The following is a 12,904-nucleotide window of genomic DNA, read 5'->3' on the forward strand; positions in this document are numbered from 1 at the left end:
CAAGGATTTCTGTTTGGCTTCTTTTCAGTATCTCTAACTCTTTATTGAAATGATCTCTTGCTTCCCGTATTTGCTCTTTTAACTGTTGATTGGTGCGATCATTTAATGCCTGCATTTGCTCTTTCACGTCCTCCTTCAATGCTTGCATTTGCTCTTTCATCTCCTCGTTTGCTTCCCTGATTGTTTTAATTATGTACATTCTGAACTCCCTTTCTGACATATCTTCTGCTGTGCTGTCATTGAGTTTTATTGATATAGTATCTAGGTTTGTTTGGGACATTTTCTTCTCTTGTTTTCTCATATTGGTCAGATGTCAGTGGGACTCTGTGATATTGCAGATTTCCTCTATTTGCTTATAGTGTCCTTGTAGATTTCCAGTGTATCACTTCCCAGCCTTCAGTAGCCTGAAGTCATGTAGTAACTTGATAATGCAGTACTTCTGAAGAAAGGTGTCCCTAGCCCGCTCCTGGTTCTAGGGCTTGGAGCTGGCTCTGTATGGAAAGGCTCTCACTGGGGGGCCTGCTCTGAGAAGCTGGCCGTGTGGGAGGAGCCCACCGCTGGAGTGCCCAGAGCTGCCTGGAGAAGACTCTAGCTGCCCTGCCCTACTCTAATAAGTCGCCCGAATCCGGGTCTGCCGCCCAGGTCAAGCTTTCCCAAGTGGGGGAGACTCACCCCGTGGTTCTATTTTAGTCCAAGTCTCTCACTGCTTCCCCTTCTTGAATCCTGGGTTCTGGAGTGACTGGAGATGCAGTCACCCTCTAGTCCGCCATCTTGGAATGCCCCATTGAAAAATCCTGCAGGCCGGAGGGGGCAGAGCCACCTGGAGATGTCTCTGGCTGCCCTGCTCTGGTCCCAGAGGCTGCTTGCGGGTCGGAGGTCTCCGCTGGCTTGGGGACTTGTGACTGGGTCCCGTGGTTCTATTTTAGTCCGAGGCTCTCAATGCCTCCCCTTCTTGAATCCTGGGTTCTGGAGCGACTGGAGATGCAGTCACCCTCTAGTCTGCCATCTTGGAATGCCCCGTTGAAAAATCCTGCAGGCCGGAGGTGGCAGGGCCACCTGGAGATGTCTCTGGCTGCCCTGCTCTGGTCCCAGAGGCTGCTTGCGGGTTGGAGGTCTCCGCTGGCTTGGGGACTTGTGGCTGGCTCCCGTGGTTCTATTTTAGTCCAAGTTTCTTAATGCCTCCCTTTCTTGAATCCTGGGTTCTGGAGCGACTGGAGATGCAGTCACCCTCTAGTCCGCCATCTTGGATTGAACATTCACTCTGGAAGCTTTCTGCTTAAAGCTCCCAGCTTTCATTCAGGGCAGCATCTCTCCAGTTTATCGAACCATTTCTTGGTGTTCAGGATCCAGTCCTTCTCCATAGGGTTTTTCAGCTCCTGCACAGCAGAGCAACCTGGGGCTCCTAAGGAGGAGAGTGAAGCCTAGAGCCAAATGGCCGATATGGCAGACTCAGGAGAAACAGAGAAGGCAGTGGAACTAAAATAGTTCTTGAATGATAAAGAATTCTGAAGTTTCTTTGGGCAAAGATGGCTACGTGAGCCAGAAGACAACAGAGCATGCTCTCTGGGGGAAGCATAGGATTTCTAGATTCTCCAACAATCACTTTGGAGTATAAAGCTGCCAATGACATCATAGGCATGGAATGAAGTTCCTGTAAGGTTTGAGGAGTTTGAGCTGGGATATTCTTCAAGGATCGTCTGGTTTGGGGTGAGAAGTATTAAAAAATGGCTAAGGAGTATGTCATGGGCATTGCCAATCACAACACATGCTGGTCATGGCCTGGAAGAGTGTCCTGGAAGTTCCTTACGGTTTTAGCTTTTAGCTCTTGGTGGGAGAGCTCAGAGAGGGAAGTTAGGCCACAGAGTCAATATTTAATAATTATCCAGTAAGGAAGTTCATCAAACTGCACAGACCATGAGGTTTATGAAGGTTTAAGATGTATACATAGTCCTCCTGCATCTTCCAACTGTTCTAGAGATCATGGTATGAACATATCTGTACTCAAGATGCAAGTGACCTGCACTTTTCTGAATGTCCTCTCAAAGAATATGTGTGCACTGCAGGTTGATGTTTCACGTATGATATCCTCTAGCAGCTTCAGGCAGCATTTGTCTAAGTCTAATCTTGCAATGTCTTACCCCTATTCAGGGACTGCCACAAGGATGTAGCAGATATTAAGAAGTACATGCTTTGAAAAATATGCTGTGAGACAACCATTTTCTATTATATCCATTTGCATTATCTGGTAAGAAAACTTTATATTGCTGCTTCACGCACATTAGAGAGCATCAGACTAATGTGGGCGTATTGACAAAATGAAGATGTATGGGACCAAACTGTTCTGGGTTGGGCCCAAGGAAATCTGTCTCTTTAATCAGCTCACTAGGAAATTCTGGGGTCATTGGTCATTGACTTGAGCCTGCCATTGGTCTAAACACCATGATTTTTGCAAGTTCTCTACATTTAGTGGCTGCTCTTTTCAAGTAATCACATTGAAAAATCAATACGAAATTTAGTTCCGTGGAAGACCCTGAAATTCTCTCTGCTTACTTTATACATCAAGTTGCTCTTTCCCAGCTACAGTTTCAGTGACTCTTTGAGAAGTAAATCTTATACCAGCTCTAGAGGAAAGCTCATTTATTTGGATGAGAGAAGGATTTGCTGAGAGGTACTGATGCAGGGATAGGAATCCATTAAATTCCTAATTTGTCTGAAATTAAAATTATATATTATATATATTTTCCAGAAAGTGCTTAAATACAGGTACAATCTGTTCTGGTAGAATGTGTACTTCAGTAATTGAAAATAGCCCTGATATGATTGACAACATAGAGTAATATCAAAATGACGCTGTTTGCTTTGATATGCTTACATGATTTACTCAGAATATCAGTCTCTTGCCTGGTCAAATTACAGCAGCTGAACATAAAACACACTGATACAGTGGAGCACAGCAAGGCACAGAGAACACAGGGCTGTCCGTGATCCTCATTCACCCACATTTTCCCTCTTGGCTCAGCTGGGCCACTGCTCTGTCAAGGAGGTACTCTTTGCTTGGATTTCCCTGATCCTTCTGAATGTTGTTCTTATGGCTACAAAGCTCAGTGGCCTCAACTCCCCTGTTGCTCCTTTCATTAAAGATACTGTTATTGGCAATAATAAATACCTGTACTTCCTGGATTAACTGTCACATTTATTCATTAGAAATCTAATCTTCCTTTTAAACCTTGTTCATATTATTAAGATTTGTCATTGTAAGTATTCTGTTTATAAGTTGTACAGGTTTGAGTGGTCTAATCTAATTTTCTCAAGAGCCCTCTTATTTTTAGTGTGTAATATAGAATGAATTCTGGAATGCATATCTGGTAATATAGCAAAGTTTCTTTTATTGGCAGACAAAATAGAAATTGCTATCTATGTGCTGTTTGAAATCATTTATGAACTTATTTTTCTCTCTGAAAACAGGAATGCTGAAGCATGGACAATTTTTGGCTTTGAATTTGGAATCACAACATTACTTTTCTGCACCACATTAAGGTGTTTGGTTTATGAACCACACTTCTTATGGCTGTAGATATACAACTCTTTAAAATTCAGATTATATGCCTGTCAGTTGGATGTGCTGCTCAATTTCTGTTTGACAAGTATTCAATTAAAGACCTCAGAATCAGACCAGGAATTCTACACAGGAAGAAAGAGATAGATTTATTTGGAGAATCCTGAGGTATCTATTAAGGTCCCCAAGATTGCTTATGGCATAATAAATGATGACTGAGAACGTCTTCTTTTTTTGGTACCAGGGATTGAACTCAGGGGCACTCCACCACTAAGCCACATTCCCAGCCCTATTTTGTATTTGATTTAGAGACAGGGTCTCACTGAATTGCTGGGAACACCTTGCTTTTGTAGAGGCTGGCTTTGAGCTCGCAATTCTCCTACCTCATCCTCCCAGGCTGCTGGGATTACAGGCATGCACCGTGCCCAGCAAAGACTGAGAACTTTTTACTTATTATTACCATTTAAACATTTAAAAAGTATGCAGTCCAGAACTTTTTCATCTATACCCATCTAATAACAACTTCCTCTTCTCCCACTTCACTAATATTTAACATTTCTGGTCATTTGCCAATTGAGCAGGTGGTGACTGCATGAATATCTAAGATGGCCTTTAGTTTGTGGAATTATAAAAAATTCAGAGAACCAGGAGAATTGAGTTTAACCAGGTCAGAGAGATCTAGGAAAAAAAAATTTGTAATTCTAAAATTAGGAATTTGGTCAGGATGTACTGTCAGCACAGGGAAGAGTTCTTTGATGGATGCTAAGCTGTCCTGATGACTTTCATGGCAATGGTGGGGCATCCATTGCTTTAATCTGTTGTGTATAGCAGTGTCATGGCCCAGAAAACAGAGCACTCAATTAGGAGTGGGGCACCCTGGCAATGGCTTTCCTATTAAATGGCAATGAATAAGTCATGAAGTCTAATAGGCACTGCAAAGCTCATGCACCAAAAACAGATGTCCCTCATCCTCAAGGAGTTCACTCTTTCTGAATAATCTTAGTGAATAGTCCTTTAGGGATATTTAGATGACCTTTAGTTTTAGACATCATGCTGCTTTATGCTTTGCTAAATGTCTAATTCGTATAATGTTATCAAGTCACCAAATGTGTTTCGTGTTCTTTGATGTGGATTGCAGATGTAACTCACTACTCTGTTACGTCTATCTCCTCTATGCCACTTTAACTTCCTTCCAATATCCCCCATCCTCCACCTGGATCCAAGCAGAGTTTATGGTTACTTGTCCACCTTACCTATTCACCACCTTCCATTTAACAATATAAGTAGGGAGTCTTCTGACCATCTTCATCCTAAAAACTAATTTATAGATATTTTAGAAGCATTTTCTTTCCTTTCCTTTCCTGTCTCCGTCTTTGTTTTTCTTTTCTTCTTCTTCTTCTTCCTCTTCCTCCCCTCTCCTCTCCTGTACTTTCTCTTCTTCCCCTTCCACCTCTCCCCCACCCCAACCCTTGTCCCTTTTGAACCAGGGATTGAACCCAGGAGTGCTTAACCACTGAGCAACATCCCCAACGCTTTTTAAAATTTTCTATTTTGAGACAGGGTCAACTAAATTGCTTAGTGTCTTGATAAGTTGCTGAGGCTGGTTTAGAACCATTTTCTGATGTAAGTTATTCTAAAACCCGTTTGCTTCATATTTTGTCATCAAGACTTGCCTCATACTGAAATCTCACTTTGTTTTTTATAATGAAACAGTGACTTAATGACTATAGAATATAACGTTTTTATATAATTATAAAGTACTGGATTATGCACAAGTGACTTTTTCTCAAATGGGTAGTATTAGCTCATTGAGAAAACTGGATAGTTACATTAGAATTGTGTCTTATCAGAATGATAGCTGCATAATTTAGAAAAATCTTCACTTATCTAAAATGCAACTCATTAATTTCTTCATGAAACCCTTGCTCCTCTTCATATTTTTTCTTTGAGAGGTTTGTTATCCATATAAGAATGTGTCCAAACTACAAGTCTCAAAGCCACCTATAATGCCTCTTCCTGCTCTGTCTTTCCAGTGAGTCCCCAGATGGATTCTGTTTTTGAAACATTCCTTAGATTCATCACTATTTCCTGAATGGACACCTTCAACATTTCCTTCTTGGTCTGTGTCATTATGCTGCTGACTGATGTCTCTGGTTCCTGTGTCTCCATTCATCAATTTGTTTTCTTCTATGGTTGCTACAGTGACCGTTTAAAAATGCAGACACCTACTGAAAAATCTCTAATGTCATCTATTGTATGGAGGATAAAGTCCAGATTCCACCTGAGGCCTCTGGTGATGCACCATTTCAGCATCACCTCCCCCAACTGCACACTCCAGACATATATGGACCCATCTTTCTGCAGAATGGAGTCCTTTGCTAAAAGGTCCTCCTTTTTCCTTACTACCTTCCTTAACATTTTTGATTCTACCTGTCCCCCCTACACACACACCAAATGTGAGGTGGATCTAGGTTTCCAGGGGAACTGAGGCTTATAAAACAGCGGGGTTTACGGTAAGTGAAAGAGTACACAATTATAACTACAAAAGTTGAACCTGGGCATTGGAAAGGGTCCAGGTAAGTGAGGAAGCCTCAAGATTCCACTTGGTTAGTTTTCTGGTAAATCTGCCCCTGAATTATTGCTCAATGATTCATGTTGAACTATATTTTTAAAAAATTAAGCTTTCTCAGCTTGACAGAGTAACTAGGATAGTATGTGCTCAATGAAGATATGTTAAAGGATAAAATCCTTTTTTTTTTTTTTTTGTCTTTTTGATAATAGCTTTTCTACCTAGGGTGAGATGATATCTCGTTATGCTTTTGATTTGCATTTTTCTGATAATTTTTTATGTTGAGCATTTTTTTCATGTACTTGTTGGCCATTTGTCGGTCTTCTTTCGAGAAATGACTATTCAGATGATTTGCCCACTTTAAAATTAGATTATTTGCTTTTCTGCTATCAAGTTCCTTATATATCCTAAATGTTAATTTTTTGTTGAATGAATAGTTTACAAATATTTTCTACCATTATGAAGGGAGGACATTATGTTAAGTGAGTTAAACCAGGCCAAAAAGGCAAATAATCCATTGTTTTCACTCATTTGGAGGCTAAAAAGGTTATCATAGAAGTAGAGAGTAGAATAGTGGTTCTTGGTAGGAAAGGTAGTGGGAAGGGGAGTCACCAGCATAATGACATAGGCCAAGGAGATGTTGAAGGTGTCCATTCAGGAAGTAGTGATGAATCTAAGGAACATTTCAAGAAGAGAATCCATCTGTGGACTCACGGGAAAGACAGCAGGAAGAGGCAATATAGGTGGCTTTGAGACTTGTAGGAGAAGGGTGGGTACAAGTATACAGTTAGGAGAATTAACTTCTAGTGTTCTCTTGTACATTGGCATGACTATTGCTAACAATGATTTATTGTATATTTCAAAATAACTTGAAAAGAGAATTCTGAATGCTCCCAACACATAAAGAGACATTTTTGAGGTGATAGATATGCCAAATGCTTGACTTGATCACTGCACAGCATATATGTCAAAATATTGTACTATGGCCCATAAATATGTACAATTAAATATCAGTTAAATATTTTTAAAGAGGATATAATCAATCCATCTCCAGGTCAGCTCAAAGGTCACCTTTCCTGTACAGTCTTCCTTAATTTCCCCAGGCAGTTACTTGCTATTTCTTCTTCTTCCCATTTTCTTTGCAGATGTATTTTTTAATTTGTTATTTTTAGTTATACATGACAGTAGAATGTATTTTGAAATATCATGTATACATGGAGTATAACTTCCCATTGTTGTGGTTGTACATGATGTGGAGTTTCACTGGTTGTGTATTCACATACAGATATAGGAAAGTTATGTCTGATTCCATCCATTTACTGGCAAATGCCATAATTTCATTCTTCTTTAATATTGAGTAATATTCCATTGTGTATATGTACCACATTTTCTTTATCCATTTATCTGTTGAGGGGCACCTAGGTTGGCTTCATAGCTTAGCTATTGTGAATTGGGCTGCTATAAACATTGATGTGGCTGTGTCACTGTAGTATGCTGATTTAAAGTCATCTAGGTATATGCTGAGGAATTGTCATACTGTTTTCCAGAGTGGTTGGACCAATTTGCAGTCCCACCAGCAATGTGTGAGTGTACCCTTTTCCCTACATCCTCGCCAACATTAATTGTTAATTGTATTCTTGATAATTGCCATTCTGACTGGAGTGAGATGAAATCTCAATGTAGTTTTAATATGCATTTCTCTAACTGCTAGTGATATTGAATATTTTTTCATATATTTGATGACCAATTCAATTGTATTTCTTCTTCAGTGAAGTATCTGTTCAGTTCCTTTGCTCATTTATTGATTGGATTATTTATTTTTTTTGTTGTTAAGTTTTTTGGGTTCTTTGTATATCCTAGAAATTAATGCTCCACCTGAGGTGCATGTGGCAAAGATTTTCTTCCATTCTGTAGGAATGTTCTTGATGTTCTGTTCTTCATGTTCTTGATTGTTTCCTTTGCTGAGCAGAAGCTTTTTAGTTTGAATCCATTCCATTTATTGATTCTTGATTTTACTTCTTGTGCTTTAGGAATGTTGTTCTGTTGAGGAATTCCATTCCTAAGCTGACATGATGGAGATTTGGGCCTACTTTTTCTTCTACTAGGTGCAGGGTCTCTGGTCTAATGCCTATGTCCTTGATTCATTTTGAGTTGAGTTTTGTGTAGGATGAGAGACAGGGGTCTAATTTCATTTTATTACATATGGATTTTCCCAGCACTGTTTGTTTATTACATATGGATTTTCCCAGCACTGTTTTTTCTTCAATGTATGCTTATGGCACCTTTGTCTAGTATGAGATAACTACTTATGTGGCTTTTTCTCTGTCTTCTATTCTGTACCATTGGTCTTCATGTCTGTTTTGGTGCCAATACCAGCTGTTTTTGTTACTATAGTTCTGTAGTATAATTTGAGTTCTGGTATTGTGATGTCTCCTGCTTCACTTTTCTCACTGAAGATTGCTTTGGCTATTCTGGTTCTCTTATTTTTCCAAATAAATTTCATGATTGCTTTTTCTATTTCTGTGAAGAATGTTATCAGAACCTTAATAGAAATTGCATTAAGTCTATGCAGCACTTTTGGTAGTATGGCCATTTTGACAATATTAATTCTGCCTATCCAAGAGCATGGGAGATCTTTCCATCTTCTAAGGTCTTCTTCAATGTCTTTCTTTAGTGTTCTGTAGTTTTTATTTTAGAGGTCTTTCACCTCTTTTGTTAGATTGATTCTCAAATATTTTTTGAGGCTACTGTGAATGGGATAGTTTTTCTAATTTCTCTTTCAGTTGATTCATCAATGATACATAGGAATGCAATTGGTTTATGGGTGTTAATTTTATATCCTGATACTGAATTCATTTGTGACTTTTAGAAGTTAGATACCATAAAAAGCCTACCAATCAAGAAGAGCCTAGAACCAGATGGATTGAAGAACTAATACCAATCCTTTTCAAATATTCCATGAAATAGAAAAGGAAGGAACCCTTTCAAACTCATTCTATGAAGCTAATATCACCTTGATACTAAAACCAGACAAAGACACATCAAAGAAAATTTCAGACCAATATCCCTGATGAACATAGATACAAAAATCCTCAACAAAATACTAGCAAATTGTTGGGGGCTGTGCCATGTTGATCACATCGGCAGCGAGGAGGTTAATTGACATAAGCACACTCAGGTGATTTTATCATCCACGCACACAACGTATGCGCATGTGTTCTCCGGCACTAAATGCCTGCTTGGAGCGTCTCGCCTAATCTTTGCATAAGAGGTGTGGCCCTGCTCTCGGCCTCCTGGAGGTGATATAAGCGTAGGTGGAGCGAGACAGACATAGCAGCCATTAGCAGAAAAGCAGCTAGTAGAAGACACATGGAAGCAGCTAGGACACGCGGGGCAGCAGCGAGTAGGGGCAGCAGCGAAGGCAGATTGCAGAGCAGAGAACTGAGACACATCACTGGGGCACCTTGGGTGGACGCACCCTTAGTTCACAGGATGCAGGACGCACCAGTGGGAAGCGGCAGAACTTAAGTGAGGCGTAGCAAGTCTCTCTTCCTTTAAGCAAAGCCTGTCCTTCTCTCAAAGTTTCTCTCTCTTAAGCAAAGTCTCTCTCTCTCTCTCCTCTCAAAGCAAGTAAACCTCATTTCCTCTATCCTCTATGAACAAACAGCAAGAAAGCAGTGCACTAAAGAGAAAGATAGAAGTAGCTCAGTTTCCAGTCCACCACCCATAAGACCCATGCAAGTTGTTGCTGCAAGTGGTGACAAATATCCACGGATTTTGTACCGCAAAGAGCCAGTGACAGCAAATTGCATACAAAAACATTTTTAAAAAGTGTACCATGATCAAGTGGGGTTCATCCCAGGGATGCAAGGTTGGTTCAACATATGGAAATCAAAAAATGTGATTCATCACACCAATAGACTTAAAGACAAATATCACATGATTATCTCAGTAGATGCAGAAAAAGCATTTGACAAAATGCAGCACCCATTCATGCTTAAAACACTAGAAAAACTAGTGGGAATACACATGAACATTGTAAAAGCTATCTATGCTAAACCCAAGGCCAACATCATTCTAAATGGAGAAAAATTGAAACTATTCCCTCTTATTCCAAATATTCCTTTGGAATAAGACAAAGATGCCCTCTTTTACCACTCCTATTCAACATAATCCTGGACACCCTAGCCAGAGAAATCACACACAAGAAAGAAATTAAAGAGATATGAATAGGAAAAGAAGAACTCAAACCATCCCTATTTGCTGATGATGTGATTCTATATTTAGAAGACTCAAAAGAACTCTACCAAAAACTTCTGTAGGTACATTTATTATGGCACTTTGAACAGTGCCATTATAATTGTTTTTGTCCCTTGAAGACCAGTGGGTTCCAAACTTTTGCATAAACCAGAATAAGCTTGAAGAGCTTGTGAAACCACTGATTCCTGGAAGTTACTCCCAGATTTCCTGATTCTGGGCCTGAGAATTTACATTTTTAATAAACTCTCTGGTGAAGTTAATGCCCAGATTTTATAGGAACTATACCCTATTCATTTTAATCACATTTCTCACACATTGAAACAAATATATTAAAGTGAAAAGTGTAGCTATGTATATTATAAATTTTGAAGTTTCTGTACTTTTAAAATAGTAACAAATTATACAGCCTTTTTACATAGCCTTTAAAAACTGAATTTTTTAAAAAATTTTTACAGACTGCATTTTGATTCATTGTATACAAATGGGGTACAACTTTGCATGGTTGTATACAGATGTAGATTCATACCATTCATGTAATCATTCATGCACATAGGGTAATAATGTCTGTCTCAGTCCACTATCTTTCCTTCCCCCATCCCCCTGCCCTCTCATTTCCCTCTACACAATCCAAAGTTCCTCCATTCTTTTCTTACCTGGCAAACCCACCCCATTATGTATCATCATCCACTTGTCAGAGAAAACATTCGTCCTTTGGTTTTGGGGAATTGGCTTATTTCACTTAACATGATATTCTCCAACTCCATCCATTTACCTGCAAATGCCATTTTATTCTTTTTTATGGCTGAATAATATTCCATTGTGTATATATGCCAGAGTTTCTTTATCCATTCATCTATTGAAAGGCATCTAGATTGGTTCCACAATCTAGCTATTGTGAATTAAGCTGCTATAAACATTGATGTGCATTACTATAGTATGCTGATTTTAAGTCCTTGGGTATAAACCCAGGAGTGGGATAACTGGGTCAAAAGATGGGTCCATAATAATTAATGAAATTAGCAATATTTACTGAATTATTACATTTTGCTTTGCAGATTAATAATATACAGACCTATTTTTACACCACATTTTAAAAGGAAGAAAGTCCACTTTTTAAAATGTGGCCTATTTCCTATATTTGATTAAAATCATACCCATAATGAGTTTTTAATAAGAAAATTGTTCTATATGATATACAAAATATTTAATATTAAACTCCATGTTGTTTAAGACCTACACAATGTTATTGAAACATATAATTTTGAAAAAGCAAAGGAAAATAAAAAGAGTAATAAGGAGTGGAGCATCATGTTAAGAAAATTTTATGAATAACAAAAGAAAAATAATTTAACAAAGGAATTTTTAAAAATTTAGAACAATAAGACTTGTGATTACACAAGCAATGAGATATACCGCATTGGCATATCTATGTTCAGATAATTTCCTGAGGAGTAAAAGGAAGAAAAGAAAGAAAAAAGGAGATAGATAGATAGAGAGACAGATAGATAGATATTGATCGGTTAGAAGAGACTTTGGAAGATTATGGAGCCCAGGCAATCTTACTATAGAATCATTTATTTTCTGAACTACTTTATTATTGTAGGATTGACAATCAAAGTGCTCTCCATGTTTAAGGAATATAACTTGATGAGTTTGGATATAAGTATACATTTTTTTAAATGATATCAAAAACATGTGTTAGAAACTTTACCCTCAATGCAGCAGTGTTGGGAGAGGGGAACTAATGGAAGGTGGGCTCATTAGAGCTCCACCCTCATGAATGTGCTAATGCCAATGATAAAAGAGACCAAGGTTGTACATTCAATCTCCTGCTCTCTTGCCTCCTGCCATCAGATGACACAGCAAGGAGGCCCTGACCAGGCATCAGCACCTGGATTACAGACTTCCCAGGCTCCAGAACTCTGAACCAACAAATTTCTGTTCCTTAAACATCTAGTCTTTAGTATTCTATTTTAGCAGCACAAGATGGACTGAGATACATTGTAGATACACAAACCATATATTTTTTTAAAATCCATCCACCCATCATCAAACATATAGTTGCTTCCAAGTCTTGCTTATTATAAATAATGCTGCAACAAACATGGGAGTGCAAACACTACTTCAGGATTGTTTTCAGTTCTTTTAGATAAATGCTCAGAGATGGAATTGCAGGATGATATGGTAGTTCTATTTTGAAAAATTTTTTGAGGAAGCTCCATACTGTTCATAGTTCTCTACCATTCTACTTTCCCACCAACAGTGTACAAGGTTCCAATTTCCCCATACTCTTGTTAACACTTACATTCTATTTATTTTTAACAATCATGGTAACAGGTATGGGTGGTACCTTATTGTATGGTTTTAATTTGTATTTTCCTGATGAATAAAAATGTTGAACATCTTTTCATATACCTAATGGCCATTTGTTTATCTTCTTTGGAGAAATGTTTAAGTTCTTTGCCCATTTTGAAATTTCTATTGATTTGTTATTGACTTTTAGAAGTTCCCCATGTATT

General features: G+C 38.5%; 1 protein-coding gene across 2 annotated transcripts in view; it reads right to left on the reverse strand.

The window, feature by feature from the left end:
• The window catches only part of CPA6 (carboxypeptidase A6), a 352,255-nt gene that overhangs the window by 119,073 nt on the left and 220,278 nt on the right, over positions 1-12,904 (reverse strand). The gene's annotated exons all lie outside the window — the stretch shown is intronic.

The sequence above is a fragment of the Sciurus vulgaris genome (genome assembly GCF_902686455.1).
Source record: "Sciurus vulgaris genome assembly, chromosome: 1".
Lineage (NCBI taxonomy): Eukaryota > Metazoa > Chordata > Mammalia > Rodentia > Sciuridae > Sciurus > Sciurus vulgaris.